Below are 16,701 nucleotides of genomic sequence, written 5' to 3' on the forward strand. Positions count from 1 at the left end.
GCTTATGGTGACTGCCAACAAGGCATAAAGAGAGATTTAACTGAGGCCTTACTGTCATCGCATTGCTTGAGCCAAGTATTCACTGAAGCTCACTCATGAGAAAACAAATAATATATTGGAATGATTTCATCCTAGCCTGTCAAGCAGAAATAAATGCAGACATTGAATCTCAGGGAACCTTAGAGAAAATGTAGACACGAGTAAGCTCTACCTTAGTGTAACTTTCATAAAAAAAAAAATATTGCCGCAGGAGAAATATATTTTAGAAAGCAAGGCCTGTTATAGTTCTTCTGTTCCTTAATAAAAGACAAATATTTGTATCCACAGGAATTTAGGACAATCATAAAAGACCTAAATGCTGGTAACTGTTTCTTACTCAGATGTGAGAATGCTTAAAGTTATGCCAGTTTGCAAGACCCAGACAAGTCAGAGACTTTCTCATTTAGTTTTATGGCTCTTGGGCTATCCCCCTCTTCTTTTTTACTGTGGCCCTCTTTTTCTCATCTCACTGCTGATCAGATAGTCTCACTGTCAGTGTGTACAGAACAAGCTATAATGGGAACTTGAGTCAGCCATAGGCTAAAAATGTAAAACAGGAAGTATAATAGGGGATAGAAATTAGCATAATGTAAATATGTAGTTAATAAAAGAAACTATTACTATTTTTCTAGTAACAGAAAGAGAGACAAGGGTCAACCAGGCTCATTGTGTGATGTATAAACAGCAGGTAGTAGAGTTACAGAGAAAATAGAAAAGACAGAAACTTTACAGACATAAACAACACGAGCATTAAGTGTGTTCATTCAATATGTGTTCAAATTACTTTTGTTGTGGTTTTGGGAATGGTAGGGTTTATTTAGCCATGAGTAAATAGTGTAAGAGAGGATACTGGAAGAAAAGTCACAATGGTTGGAGCAGAGAATTAAAAGTGATAGTGAAGATAAAATTATTCTTAAAAAACTTGAAGAAACAGAAGAAGGGAAAGCTTAACGTTTGTGACAATTGTGACAGAGAAGGTTTAGTACAAATTTATACACTGTAAAGTAATGTTTTGTTGAGATAACCAATCTCTGACAAGGCATTATCAGAAACATCAAGCTAAGAACTTGGCGTGCACTTCACATCTGAACTCCACCAGGATTCTGATAGTATGTGGAGAGGAATCTCAACTCCTAGAAAGCAGTACTAATGCAAATGGTCTTTGCAGTATTAACACAAACACCACTGAGTTGGCACAGGGAACAACATCTGTTGTCTACTTTAAAAATACGCAGATAGTTTAACTCATTTTTTTTAGCTAGAGCAGTTATTCAATAAATTAAAGACTATGTGATGTCTTTAGCCTGAAAATATTCAAGGGCAGTCAAATTTATTCTTCAGGAAGGAGAGGCTATATTCTTCTGCAAAATGACATAGCCATAAACTATGAAGCTGAAGGAATGGAAATATTCTCCATCCTTGCTGAAGCAGTGTAGTCATTTAAACTAGAAGTAAAGAGTTCTTGTTTCTGTAGACAATCTTAAGGAACTTGATGAAAATGGTGTACATAACCAAAAGGGTCCTCCCTTCTCCACCACTTTATCAGGGGAAAAAAAAAAAAATACAACACAGAAGGAATTTTTGCCCTTAGTAGAAGCTTTGCTTGGAGCTATCTGGCTCTGTTCTTGGACCCCTCTAAGACTCTAAACATTTCCACCAGATACAATCTAGTCCCTAAGACTTTTTCTTTTCAGTATTCTCCAGGTGGACAACATTTTTTTACTATTCTATTTTAACATTGTCTAATAGTTTACTTATTATGGTTAGATTAACTTATCTGTGTATGGTAACTTGTAAGAATAAAATACTTCCAGACTCCCATAATAATTCTCACTCTTAGCCACAAGATATGTCATTTTCAATTATATGCCTGGCTTCTGCCCCCATAAAGGTACCTATTGTTTTGACCAGAGCAGTGTAGATCAACCTTCTTTCTCATGTGGAGAAAACTTGAGCATTTTGGTTGCTGTAAACCACTTCTCCATTTTGATGATACTCCTTTTTAACCCAGGTGTCCTCATTCTCAGTCGTGCCACAGGGGGTTCAGATTTGATATTAGGAAAAATTTCTTCACCAAAAAGGCTGTCAAGCCTTGAAACACACTGCCCAAGTAAGTGGTTGTGTCAGCATCCCTGGAGGTATTTAAAACACATGTAGGTGTGGTGCTTAGGGACGTGGTTTAGTGGCTGATTCAATAGTCTTAGGTTAATGATTGGATTCAATGATCTTAAAGGTCTTTTCCAACCAAAATAATCTATGATTCTATGATTCAACTGAGCTGAATCCATAGAGATAATACTCCTGCTTCAGAAAACTCTTTCTAAAATCAGATTATTTTATAAATTCAGAAAATGCATCTACCTTTGCCATGGCATTGTGTTAATTAATTTTTCTATTCTAACCAATTTAAAAAAAAAGCAGTAAAGACATTTTGTGCTGTAAGAACTTGTTTATACCTTGTAACTGTTCCTCTTCTCTGATAAGGGTACCTTCAGCATCCTGCAGGTTGAGGACTTCCAAGTAGCAGTAAAAAGAAATAAAAATTCCAAAACAAAACAGCAGCAAAAATCCACAAAACCATTGCCCTAGCTAATTTTGTATGACAATTGTAATCAAGAGCTAATCAATTTGGATTAAAAATTAATCTAATCTTAGTATATGTGTATACCTCTTGTTCTACTGCTGAATGGTGCTTCTGGGCAGTATTGTATAGAACCATAAACCATCTTTGCATAAGAGCTGAAAGTAGAGGCAGAAAGTAATGAAACAATAACTAACAGGCAAATTTGGGTTCTGCTCATGATCTTTACCTGCAGATTACTTAAATCTAACTCTCAGTTGTTGAGTTGAAGTAAACCCAAAAGGGAAAAAAATAGCACTTCAGCCAATGGGATAATAACATTGCAAAGAACTGGAAAATACTCAGACAGCAAGTTGAAATTCACTTAATGGCATTTGGTCCAGAAAAGTGGAAGTGAAGGCCTCGATCTTTCCTCATGTTGCAAGAAAAGCAGCACTTATTTACAATAACTGTAGTTTTTTCACGGAAAGTATAAACTTGAATATAATACTAAATATTTGCTACTTCAAAACGGCTTTGACTAGGTCAGTTTCTATGTGTGCATGGACTGGGCAAAAAGATCAGATCTGAATAGAAGGCCTAGGCAAACGTATGTGTAGTGACTAATAAAACATAGAGTCGTCAGTGGAATTACAGAGAAGATGTTAAGGGAGAGGCTGCCTTTTGTGTAATAAACTATTGGAAATAAACTCTTGTGGATAGCATAGAAGTTACTAAACAAACAAAACCAGATCTGTAAGAAAGGGTATTTTCATACTAAATAATATGAGAAGAGAGAATAATCTGGAAAAGGGAAATATCTAAAAGTGAAATCTGCACAAAAATATTGAAATGAAATGCTTAGCAATTACAGAATTCAGTGTTATTTTCTACCTAGATAAATAATCCAATAATACTATATATTTTTCACCTAAAATGTCATATTTCTCAAATCCTTCCCAGTTGTCAAAATTCACCTTAGCTCTCCAGCTGGAAACAGCCATGTCAACAATACAAGGTGCTGTGAAACCCTAAACTGTGGTTAAACCTTAAGCTGCAGTGTTATAAAACCTGCATTGTCAGACTTCTCTAAGATTTCTTGAGTTTATTCTTCTTATTACCTGTGTGATAGCTAAGTGTTTTTTTCCTAGCTTTGAAGTTTCAGGAAACTGAAACTCACAATTGTTTTTTGTTACCCATGAGGTAAAAGCCAGTTTTCCCAATGAGATCCTGAGAGCACTTTGTTTCATTTGGTTTGAGGACTAAGTCAACTGGGTTACTCAGATCATCAATAGCAACTTCAAGTAGTCCATTTGACTTTGCTTTGAAACAACTGAGGAACCTCTCTGTTTCCTTCTCTTGGGAGAAAGAAATGAGCAGAAAGCTGTGAGTAACAGCTGAAGAAAAATATGGTCTTCTGCTTGAAAAGTGGACATGTCCCTTTGGTGTACTGTCTTAGGCTGTTTGTCACAGGATGTCACAGGATGGTTTGGACATAACTATTTAGACAACTTCTATGATTCCTTTTTCGTGTCCCTGATTTCTAAGAAATGCCCATTAAAAGCATGAGAGGCTATGTTTGTTTGAAGATTAATAAATGTGTGTAGGTTACTATTATTCCAACAGGGTCTTCTTTTGGGGAAGATTTATCCAGAAAATACATAAATACATTGTACAGAATATTAAGCGTATGTGTTATGTAGCCTGTAATGACCTAACGACCCTTTTTTTTTTTTTTTTTTCTCATTAAAAACTAAATGCCACTGAGAAGAAATAGGATAGGCATGGAACCACAGAAATGAGAATCCAAACATTCAAGTGTCTATTTGGGAAATGACTGTTCCACCTCAGTCAGCTGTTTGTATCTAGACAAAAACAACTAAACCAAGAACCTACCTGGGTCCTGTACTTTTATACTCTTTGACTTCAGTAAAAGGAAACTATTTTTTTTTCTTTTTTTAATTACACTGTCAGTCACACAGATAATAGTAGTGGACTGCTTCTAATTCATTACATTATATTCTGGAAAAAATACAGCCTAAAAATATTTCTGGGGGCATTATTAATGTATATCACTGCATGTATATCACAGGCTTCATAACAGGTGGAAGTAAAAGGAAGATTTAAAAAAAAAAAACAAAAAAACCTTAATTGTTCTTAAGCTCAATATTCTGATTTCCAGTATTTTTTTTCCAATATTCAAATATTTCATTTCTATCACAGTAAGAAAGGAATTTTCTGCCCTTTGCCAAGTAACACTAGATTATCAGTGAAATTACTCAAATGAGTTTTTTATAACTTTATATGTTGAGAATTGTAAATGTAAATAAAAACGGTAATACACTCTGTTCAAATAAGATGGTTTTATGGGGACACCTGATTTTCCAGAAAATTTGTAGCAATATACTAACTAATATAAATGTCCTAAAATTCAAATTTCAAGACATAGATGACAAATCTGTTGTAATTTTTATATTAAAAAAAATTCCATCTGGTTAGAAGTTTTCATCTAGTTATTTCAGAGAAAATGTTTAAAAAATCTGATCTATTCAGAATATATAGGTGAAATGAGGCATTAACTTTATAGTTCTAATAGTCAATAACGTAATTAAACAGATTATATTCTGAGACCAGCCTTGGGGACTGTTTAGTGTTCAAATAAACAATGAAATAGTTTGGTTTTTCATTTTGCCATTTTCTAAAAATATAGAGACATGTTTAATAGTAATTTCTCCAATAAACTATGATTAGTGCATTCATGTATATTGATGATATTCAAATAAGATGTGAAATATGTTCAAAATGTTAGGAGAAAAAATGCACGTTTCATGAATGTTCATATAAATTTTTAAATACTTTGTTTGTCTTTCCTCTATGTTTTCATGGCACTGCAAACAGCTTCCTTCACCCTTCCTAGGGGAGGGGAATGATGAAAATCCCAGCTCCCAACCCAAAGCTTAGATCCTGCCAACATGTGCTTTGGCCTTATACTCAGCAATGGAAATAGTTTGTCTGTCAGTCCATTGTGTACAAAACACCAGTACTCTACATCTTATTCACTGAAGAGATTGTGTACAGCTATGGGAAAAAAACGATTCAGAAATATTTTAATTGTGCTAAATAAATTATTCTTTATCAGTTACTCAGTGCTACTTATCATACAAGCCTTGTCCATTTTGTAAATTATGCATAATCTTTCCATACATGAGATAAATTTATCAACATTAAGCATGACAAATGTTGCTGGGACCAACCGGTCTGCACAAAGAATTAGATACCTTCCTTGCAAGGAATGGAAAATTCATTGTTTCAACTCAATTTTTTTGTCACCAACCTAATCTGAAGCATCAGTTCAATTTCCCCAAAATGTTTCTACCAATTAATGTAGAACAAATTTGGAAGTTTAAACTATTTTTTTTGAGTCACAAGATATTTTTAAAATCAAGATGAATAACTTCTCTGATTCATATCTGAAACACTCTAAAATACTCAGAATGTAATGTAAAGATAAGATAGAGCTATTAATATTATAGAGTTCTTTCTGTAAAGACATTAAAATAAATGTGTATTAATAACATTTTAATAAAAACTGACATTATTCTGCCCATGACATTAATGCTTTGACATAATGGCTATAATATCTTCTGCATAATGTGATCAAACAGTATTGAAAAGGAAATAGACAAGTAAATATATAACAAAGAAGGGCTCATATTTAGTAAATCATATCATAATTAATAAGAAAAAATCTCATACACTAAATTATGTAAAATATAAAAGTTGATACTCTTATTTGCTAGACATGTTTGCCATGAATTTTAACAATATTTTGATGACTACAAAGATGACATATTTCCATATGTTTCCCTTGTTTATTCTAACTATGAAATTCATAGTTTATTAATGAAAAGCAAATTGTTCTTTCTGACATGTTTCTGGGTCATATTATCATATTATTAATGTCATTATTTCCTACTTTGTTTTTTAATTGCATGACTTTTAACGTGTGGGTTTGGTGAGTGGGAAAGGATAGTGAATGATCACTCTGTTGTTTCCAGATGTTTTTGTAAGAAAACATAATAAATACAAAGAACAAGACCTTCTGTAGTAAAATCTGATTTGTTCACGTATTATTCAAGAGTAAATCACACCAGCATTGACTAACACAAGATTTAGGCCTATGTATGTTGATCATCTGATCATCTTTGGCAGCTATGGCATGTTGGCCTTGCTAAACTATGACATCTCCATAAATATCTTCAGCATTTCTAATTTATTACAGCTGTACAGCTATACCATTCATTTTAAAGATCTGAGTTTCTCATTGTGGTTGTGGCATCCTGTTCTTAAACATTAGCTGTATAGACTTTACTATGCTATGAATCACTGAAAAAAAAGTGGGGTTTTTTTCATATCAAACATGTCAAGAGATAAAAAATTCCAGAAGACTCTCTGCAGAAAGAGTGCATCCTAAAAAGGAAACTGAATAAGTGTGGTCATGGGCTCTCATTTTCTTGCTAATCCCTGCCAGAAACCTATTAAGAAAGGAATGAAAATACATGAAAATAATTGAGATGATCACACATATCCCTGATATTTTTTTCTCTTTGTAGACAGCATTAGTAATTCTCACATATTCACTCACTCAGTACTTTCCTCATAGTTTAATGTTTGGATTTTTTTATTATGCAGCAACAAGGCAGCGTATTGATTGTGATGGTTCATCTAATTGCTATACAATTCTCAGAGCAATGAAAACTTTTATTCACTTTCGGCCTTTGCTTTTGGGAGAGGCAACAATCCAGTGCATGTGAGTCATTATTTTATTTGCCTTATTTATCAATATGGGATGGTCTTCGGAAAATCAATGCCCAGTTCTTCCTTATCTGTCTTGCTGTCCACTCCTTCCAGCAAGCAAATTTCCTTGATGATTCCAAAGCCTCAGTACAGCAACCTTATGAACTTCTTCAGAGTGAAAAAAATCCAAATTAATTTCTCCTCAACATTAAAAATCCAAGAAACCTTTTAGATTTGAATCAAAATATTGCTTTTGCATTAAAAAAAAAAAATTTACAATTTTGAAGCATTTCATAACAGTCAAGGACTTTTTTTTATTAACTGATTAAAATAGGCCATTTGATAAAAATAAATTGGTTAGTCATGCTTTTTATAGTAGAGTTTTTAAGTGGGAAAATTTTCAAAGTCAGAAGTTTCAGCAGTTTTTACCAGTCTATCTTCTGAGGAAGAAACCAAATCATAGACAATAGGTTTTCTGAGTGAGCTAATGCACACAGTTCTAGCAAAACCAGCCAAAGAGAACAAGCACATTTGTATGTGATCACAATGTAATTTACCAGTATTTCAAAGTACTTCACCCAGTGGTTATAACCTCTTTGTCTCCTCTAGGGCAGACAAGCCCTCACTGTAACATTTCAGCTTTAATACTGGTAATATCACTGTAAGATTTACTGATTGCCCACTTGATGTTACGATCACCTCATTTTCTTTGGAGTTGCTTTTAAGAGGATAGTGACCTACTGCCATTCTATTGTACTGTCTACAATTTATGTGACACTAAAATGCCCCCATGTTCCATGGGTAAAATAAATTATACCCATAGGTTCTCTTTTGGTTGTTTAATAGATAGAATAATTTCAAAAGGAGAAAAAAAAATGGCCAAAACTGGAAAGTAGAATCAATACCATCATATTTCATTTGGAATTCAGTTTGGAAGGATGAATATTTGGATGGGAACATCCCTGCTTTGACTAGTGAAAAAAAGACTTATCGAAGCAAATACAGACAATTAAAAGAAACACCAATACATGAAAAGATAAATTAATTAAAATCTTTAAGTATGTTTATGTTAACATTTTTAGATATTTTCCATATTAAATTGTTTCCATTATTATTTGAATTTAATACAAACTCATTTATAATAATTTTTAAAAGGCTGCAGGGACGTGCTTTTCTGTTTTTTAATGATTAAATGATGAAAATGAAAATATTTTCTTCAAGTTTCAAACAGAAGTTGTAAAATATTTTTACAGTAGTTATCAGAAATAAGTTAAAGCAAAATAGTACATCATGAGGATGTCCTAAGTTTAGAGAACTTTGGTAAAAGAAACATTTAAAACTTTGGCAAAAGTGTCCTTGAGAGCGAACTGATGGTACACACTTCATCTGGATTGGAATGGAAAAGAAAATAAAAGCATCACTATGGAACTTCATGTTTTTGGTTGATTTTTTTTTGTTGTTTGTTTCTGTGTTTGGGGTTTTATTTGTTTGTTTTTAATTTGCTGTGGAAAGATATGATATTATACTCCTAAAATATGTAATTTATTGGGATCAATTAGATGTGCGTGTGAAAAGCAGGCAGAAAGGACCCAACAGAGAAAACCAGGATGGGGGTGTTGAGATCGGCTAGGGACAGATGTAAGGCCAACACAATCTGCAGTGCAAATGTTCATTTGATTCTTGACTGATGTGGTTATTATATTGTCCTTCAAACTACTGGTGCAGGTGGGCCTCTGCTTATATTTCAGCTATAGTGGCTGAAGTGGGGGTTTGATGTCACTTCTATTGCACTTGTTTCAGGCAGACAGAACATACTTCTTGAGGAGGTCATTTTTCCGATTGTCACAACTGTTTGCTTCAACACACATGAGCCATTCCTGTGGGTACAAGTGAGCAAACAACAAGCAATCAAACAAGTAATTTTAAGTTAATAGCCTAGGAAGCAGTATGATCAATCCTAAGGTAACCGCTACAGTTTTTCAGAATATTTTACACTGATTTATTGTGATCTTTTGACCATATCGTATTGTCTTCTCTTGGTCGTCTTAATGAATTCAAATCAGATCTTGGTACCTCCAAACATTCTTCAAATAATGCCTTATTTTCACCATGTTGTCTTGCTTCTACAGTGTGCTATATGGATCAGATTTTGTTGCCAGGGCACATGGAATTTCATGGCTTCATTATACACTAAGCTTAAGCAAACCTTGAAGATCTTTGATTTTGATTTGTTACACAATTGCAGTTTACTTCAGTTTTTTTTTCCAAAATACGTCATTGACTTGTTTTAAGATTTTGTGCCTAAAGTACCTGAAAATCTGGTGTTTGAGATAGTTTTTGCTTTGAGGTGTCATAATTAAATCGATATAGCACAAAAAATATTTTAAATCTTTATTCTTTATGAACTAAAAGTATTTTTTAATATTTTTGTTTTATACAAAATTGTTTCCTTGTAAACTTCTGACTTAGAGTATGTGCCATATTATCTGGCTATAATTATTCTGTGAACACAAGATGATAAATTTTTTTTTTCATTTTCCTGTTAGTTTCATGAAAAATCTAATTTAGCTTTAAGACATGGTACATTCAGAAATAGCCATTTGCATAGAAATTGTCATCAGAAAGAGGAATGTGGTAGCTATGTCTGGACTTAATGATCAATTTAGCCTCCAGACTGAGCTACCAATCATTTCCAGGAATTGTTATGGTCAAATCCAGCAGGTATATTTAGAAATTGCTCAGGTAATCTTCTGTGCAGATGTTTCATTTTCTTCCTGAAACCCCTAAGCTTATACAGGTCACACCAGGGCAACACAGAAGTGGTGTGCAGATTGTCAGTTGCAGGTTTGGAGAAAGGATGTTTCCTTTGACAAGTCAAGGAAACCTGGAAGTCTGAAAAGAGCTATGGGTAAACACTGCTGTCATTTACTCCCAGCTGATTAAATTGTGGCTACAGTGTGTGCCTAACTGCAGAGTTTACCATAAAATCTCAGAAAGGGCCTGCTAAAACCAAAATGTCTATCAACTTAATCTAGTTGGGTTTTTTCCTGAGATTTAGACTTGTGGTTATTAAAATTTTACACACAATACTTGGCAGTTTAATCTATAGACAAACATTAAAAGGAACTAAGATATATAAAATACTTCTATGCCATTTGGAAAGAATTCTGACACATAGATAGGTAGCTGGAAGGACAAAGAGGATATAATTTTATCATTAGGTCTCTGTCCCGTGCCCTGGGTGCATAACTGGTAATGCACTCAGTCTGGTATTGCACTCCAGATGACAGCTGTTCCCCAGCTGCCAAAATACAGAAAGGACCCCAAGCAATCCTCCATCACCACAAGAGAACATGTGCTGTGCTCTCTTTCGAGCATGCTTCATGACTAGCCTCTCCCCACCATGCTTCTGAGGGCATGAACCAGCAGAAAAGCTGAGTGAGACCTTCACAGAGGCTGAGGCTTGACCCCCCATCAACATCAGCAGAGCTGACAGTTGAAACTGGGACACAACCCCTCACAAGGATGGTTGTAGGCAAGACACATAAATTTGTTTCAGCCTGAAGGCCCTTGACTCTGTATTTATTGGTATGAGCTTGATAGCTTTACCAACTCCATCATACAGCAATTCAGCAAAGACTGATTCCAACTTCCAGCTGTGCTACTTAACCATTATTTCAATGCTTCTCAGACCTTTCCCTGTTGTTTGCACTAAGATGTTATGTCTTGAGACATATCCTGAAATGCACAGTATTTGAACGGTGATAAATGAAGTATGAGCAATGATTATTTTTTTCAGCTAATTATTAACACAGTAATTCATATTTAAAAGAACAAACCATTTTTTTTTGTGAGTTTTCACAAATACGGACATTATGTAACCATAACCCTTAGGGAGACTCCAGCCCCCAAGTTTTAAAATGTTTTTTCTTTAATTCTTCCCTATAAAGTCAAAATCAATGGTTATCCTATAAGAATTCTCTTTTTGTCATTTTTCTGGCAGAAGAAAAAGGAAACATGTAAAGGTATAAGGATTAGTAGATTAATGCATTTTAAGGACTGTGTGCTCATATTAAAAATGTTCTTTTTGGAATGAACTGGTTCCTGGTGGATCATCCAAAGTTCACGCAGCAATTAACATTAATTATTTCAAACATCTGCTGAAAACTTTATAACAGATATTAGCTAGCAAGATTAATTATTGAACGTGAAAGCAATTCACTGATGTAATAAATACAAGGAAAGTCAAATCTAAGGGGAATGGTGCCAGCAAGTGGAAGAAACCACAATCCATTCCCATAAAAGCAAGAGCTAATGCAAAATATCACTTTTGGACACCCTTGCCCAGCTCTAGTACCTCACAGGACTGAGCTGGGATCATATTCCTGAGAAGAAACCTCCCAACTTGCCATGCATGTCTCATTCTTTTCCTACTCCTGAGAGTGACACAAAAGACATCAAAACACCTTTTTCAGATTCTTCCTTGGTCTTCACACTAAGTTACAAGAAATAGATTTCAAATAATGCTGGAGTTGAACTGTGATGCAAAATGAAGAGTAATTGATTCATAATAATTGTTTTTCTAAAATCTCCACTGCCTCTTTTGTACTAACAGACACTATGTTGCTAAGGAAAATTTTGATCCTCTGCTTCAAAGCAACAGTTCCAAACAAAAACATTTGATTACATACAAAATACAGATAACCTTTGCACCCCTGTCATTAAAATTATTAGACTTCCTTGGTGCCACCTTTCTTTTCTCTGTTATTGATTGGGTTTTTTTGTAATTATTAAATTAAAAGAATCAAAAAATATTGAGAAAAATATTATACAGATACATCTCACAAGTAGCTGCTTGCCTTCAGTAACTATATTTTCCTTACGTTGTATAGTTTAACCTGGTAGGAGTAATTGGTTTTGTGTGATTTCCTCAACTGTATGTCTTGTAGCTGTTTCAGCTGTTTTGCAATACTCAAATTGATTTTGAAACTTTGCCAATATTTTTGGTTTTGTTGTGATTGAATGTTAGCCTTAAAACTATTCATGCATTTCCAAGAAGGCTCAGAAAAGTTTTTTATTTTAAATGTTTGCATATTATAATAAATTTATTACTTCTAAGAAATATGTATAAATAATTTTATAATCATATTTTATTTTTTAGCAAATGGGCACAAGAAAGGCACATTGTCTTGTTCTTGTTTTCAGTTCACTCTTTTTAATAAGAACTAATTCAACTAGTAGAACACCAGTTTTCAAACAAGTTCAATATGCTCAGCAACTCATTGGCCTATACCCTCTCTGAATGCACAAAAATTAATACCAGACTGTGGATTTCATTTTCTAACTGTAACTTCGCAAATACAGCAGAGTTTTCTCCTAGTTCTCTAATAAAAGTATTTATAAAAGTTAATGAAGGCAACATTTGGCTTGAATTACAGGGAGATCGTAATTGTATATTTATCCAGATATTACAGGGAGCAAGGTTAAACTGGAAGTCATGGCATCATATTCCAGCACAATCTGATGTAAAAAGTCATTCTCTGTAGAAAGCAACTAAAAACAAAGGGCAGGGGGAAAAGCAGAAACATGATCAGGGATGACAAAGAAATAAACTTTCCTACCAGTCTGTATTAAAGTAGACAGAATTTATAAGGTCTGTCAGAGGGACTGTCATGAGCAGTGCAGCAGAAACCATGTCATAACATGTATTGTTTGAACATCAAATGTAAGCAGACTGCATGCTGACACAGGGAGAGCTCATGGTGAATGGAGATTTAAAAAACAAAAAAAAAAAGCTGGATATTTTTCCTTTTTTTTTTTTTCTAGAAAGATGGAATAAAATTTTAGATGTGCACTAAAAGGAAATGGGCCAAAAAGCAGCCCAGGCTGACACATTATTTATGGCACTAGTTTTTAATACTGTCATAATAACTTGCTTCTGGGTTGGATTCAGCAGAATAGGCTCTTTTCCAAATTCCATTGAGACAAAGCCAATTGCTTGCCAGGAGAGATATTACAACAGAAACTGGGTTTTACCTGAAATACAAATGCTAGCTTAACCCTCAGCAGGATCCAAATACTTTGACTTAGTCTGCATTTAATTAAATACTTGTGCTTAGTTATCTACTTAGTTCATAGAAATGAACCCATCTCCACCTCCTAGTGGAGGATGTCTAATAGAGGATGATAACGTAGGAAATTACCTACAGCAGGGGAAAGTTAGTGCTGCTGTGCCAGCTGAAATCAACCCTGAACCCCGCCAATAGACAGCAGGTTGTTTAAGGGATGATGAATATAATTTTAATTTTATTGAGTTTTTACATGATGCTTCTTCATACGATGTTGATTTCATTTTATGCTTTTAAATAGTAGTATAATTTGAATTGATAGCATGCTATTACCTTGGCAATGTAACATAATCTCCAAATCCCTACATCAAAAACTATTAGGTTGACACATTATTGGATTTCCATAGGTTTTTTACTGACATACTTTTACCGTTGTCTTGACAGGGTAATGTCTCATAGCATAGTTGCATTGAAATAATTTTTCTATCTGTTTGACATGACATGGTCTCCATGGACTTGTACTGACACTTAAAACAAATAGGGAATTACTGTTTCCATTTTGCACAGAAAAAAACTGCTTCACTCGCAAAACAATATTGTTTTCAAAATGCAATGATCCACTTTAATAACAGCTTTCAATTTTAGATGGCTATTCTTTTTTTCTCTTTTTTCCCTAGAGCTTGCTACTATAAAAAAACCTATAACGTGAAAGCAGAATTTCACCTCTGCTCATCTAAAATGGCTTCACATATTGAAAGCAATTTAGTTTAAAATAAAAACAAAATAAAGCAAAAATATCCAGTTAGTTACAACAGAGATATAAAACTGCTCACATAAAATAGGAAAAATACTGAATTTTGAGTCTGACTGATCTGAGGATTTGTTTGTTTCTTCCAAAAGATTTTTTTTATATGTCCATAAAGTTGTATATGAATTCTGTGGTTTTGTGTCTTACTTTGATGTGCTGTTTGACTTAACACCAACATACAGACAAGAAAACCTTTTCTGAAGTGTTGTATTCAGAAATTCTAGCACTGTTTTTTCTTTTCTGATTTTTTTTTCAATAAATGCTCAGGTAAGGTAGCATCTGGCCATTTAGACAAAAGAATATGCAGAACTATATCAAAACAATGCAGTACCAGTTTTCACAATTTGCCATTACAACCCCATTTCTGTTAAATTCATAATCCAAGTTAAGGCCACAATTATGAAACACAGTGTAAAGAAAAGAGTGAGGTCATTTTCACATCTTGTTATTTGCCTTTAAGATTCCTTTTAATAGTGACCCTGACATAAAAATTGCCATCTAACAAAATTTGTTAATGTCTCAGATTTTTAAAGTACTGTCTAAACATATAAGGGTCACACTATCAGCAAGCACTAGGTGACAGTAAAAACTGGGAATGAGATGACATTTAATAGCGCAAAATAAAAGCTGTGTCTCTGTAAAGGTCAACAAGGATGCATGTTATAAACTCAGAGCTCAACACTGAACATAAGATGATCTGCCTGTGTGAAGTAATCATGCAAAAAAACAAGGCTGTATCAGGGAAAGTATTTCAAATAGAGAAATTATTGACACCATTATACAGGATATTGGATGTACAAGACTATGGTTTTGCTGCTAATGTCCAAGAGAGACCAATTCAAATTGGAAGACCAGCAGGCAAGCATTACCAAGAATCGTCCTAGATGTGAGATGAAATTCCTGTTTTACACAAGGAGAGGACAACAATTGGGCCCTGCAAAGTAAGCGCTAGCAGAAAATATGGTTTTATCATCAAGATTCAGAGTTAGATTACCTCTCCTCAGATAGAAGGACATCTCAGTTAGAGGACAATGTTAACATCGGAACAAAGAGGTGTTTGCTGTTTGTAAACAGACACCTAGGCTGGTCCTAGAAAATGGTTTCTTCCTAACAAAAAGAGAACTGTCTTTCTGTTGAAGCTGATTGAAGACCAAAGGATAGAGTAGGTAAACAGGTTTGGACACCAAAATACTTTAATCACAGGCATGCAATCTTACTAATTGTGTGACTTCCCCAGCCCATGGGAGAGACAAAGCAGCCAGGAGGAAGGTCAGGTCAGTCACTGCAGTGTTGTCAGTGCTGCAGTGCACGGTTCAGGGCTGTAGGGTCCCCTGGGCTCTTCTGTGTTTCCTGGAGGGTAGACAGATGGTCCTGGATCCTGGGGAGGGTAATGGGGTTCCTGATCAAGGTCTTCTTTATATTGTGGTTACCTCCAATATTCTGAAATGTCCTTAGTTATAGGTTTCACCTCTCTGTCTCATCTCTCTGTTACTCATCTCAAATTGCATTGTTCTTTTCTGATTTGCTGTTGCCATTGTTGGTGCTCCCAGTCTGCTTTTCACAATTCTCTGCCATTTTTAGTGTAAGTGTCCATGGACTGTCACATAAGCTGGAATAAACTTCTGTGTTTTATAGTGTTGGTCAGGTACCATCACAAAGAGAATAAAAAGTTGTAACACCAGCAATTGTGAAAATAGTATTTAGTCAATAATTGATGACAGAGCAGTAGATATCTTCATTTATGAATGCTATGAGTTTGGTTAAGTTTAATGCTTGTGTGATTGCCTGTTGTTTACACACTTATGAGAAAGAAAAAAATCAGGAGAAACTCCCTTCCAATGCCAGCAGACATATGTGCTTTAATACAAACCAATTTTACTTTTCTCTGCACCAGGTGACTGAGTCATAGTCCACACTTGATGTCAGTCTCCTTCTGTTCATCAGGAGCATGAGACTGTATTTTAATGATGATGAAGCCCAGAAGCACTTTTTCAAGTATACAACTTTAGTCTTAAACAGACAGGTTAAACTGACAGCTGATGAAATCTAAACATTTGCTGTCTTTTTCACAAGTAATATACACAGTGGACTGCATCTACAACTTATCAACAGCATTTTAAGCAGTCAAACAAAAAGGAGAAAGGGGTATATTTAAATGCAAACCTGAGGAGTTCAGTGCTTTAAAACATCAGTCAAGTCTCCTTGAACAATGCTGATGTAACTGATTGAAGTAGCCTCAGAACCTTAAAAAGAAGTGAGCTGACACCTCAGGTTAACATTGATTTAACACATATTGGTCTAGATGAACTAATGTTGAGCATAACAGAATGACAGCATGTTATATATCACTGAAAGAGCTGTCAGAAGACAAAGTAAGTCCGAGTTGTTTCTAGAATTTTGGCCTTCACTGGAATCTTCTGTGGAGTTTT

The sequence above is a fragment of the Streptopelia decaocto genome (genome assembly GCF_964273445.1).
Source record: "Streptopelia decaocto genome assembly, chromosome: 2".
In the NCBI taxonomy this organism is placed as follows: domain Eukaryota; kingdom Metazoa; phylum Chordata; class Aves; order Columbiformes; family Columbidae; genus Streptopelia; species Streptopelia decaocto.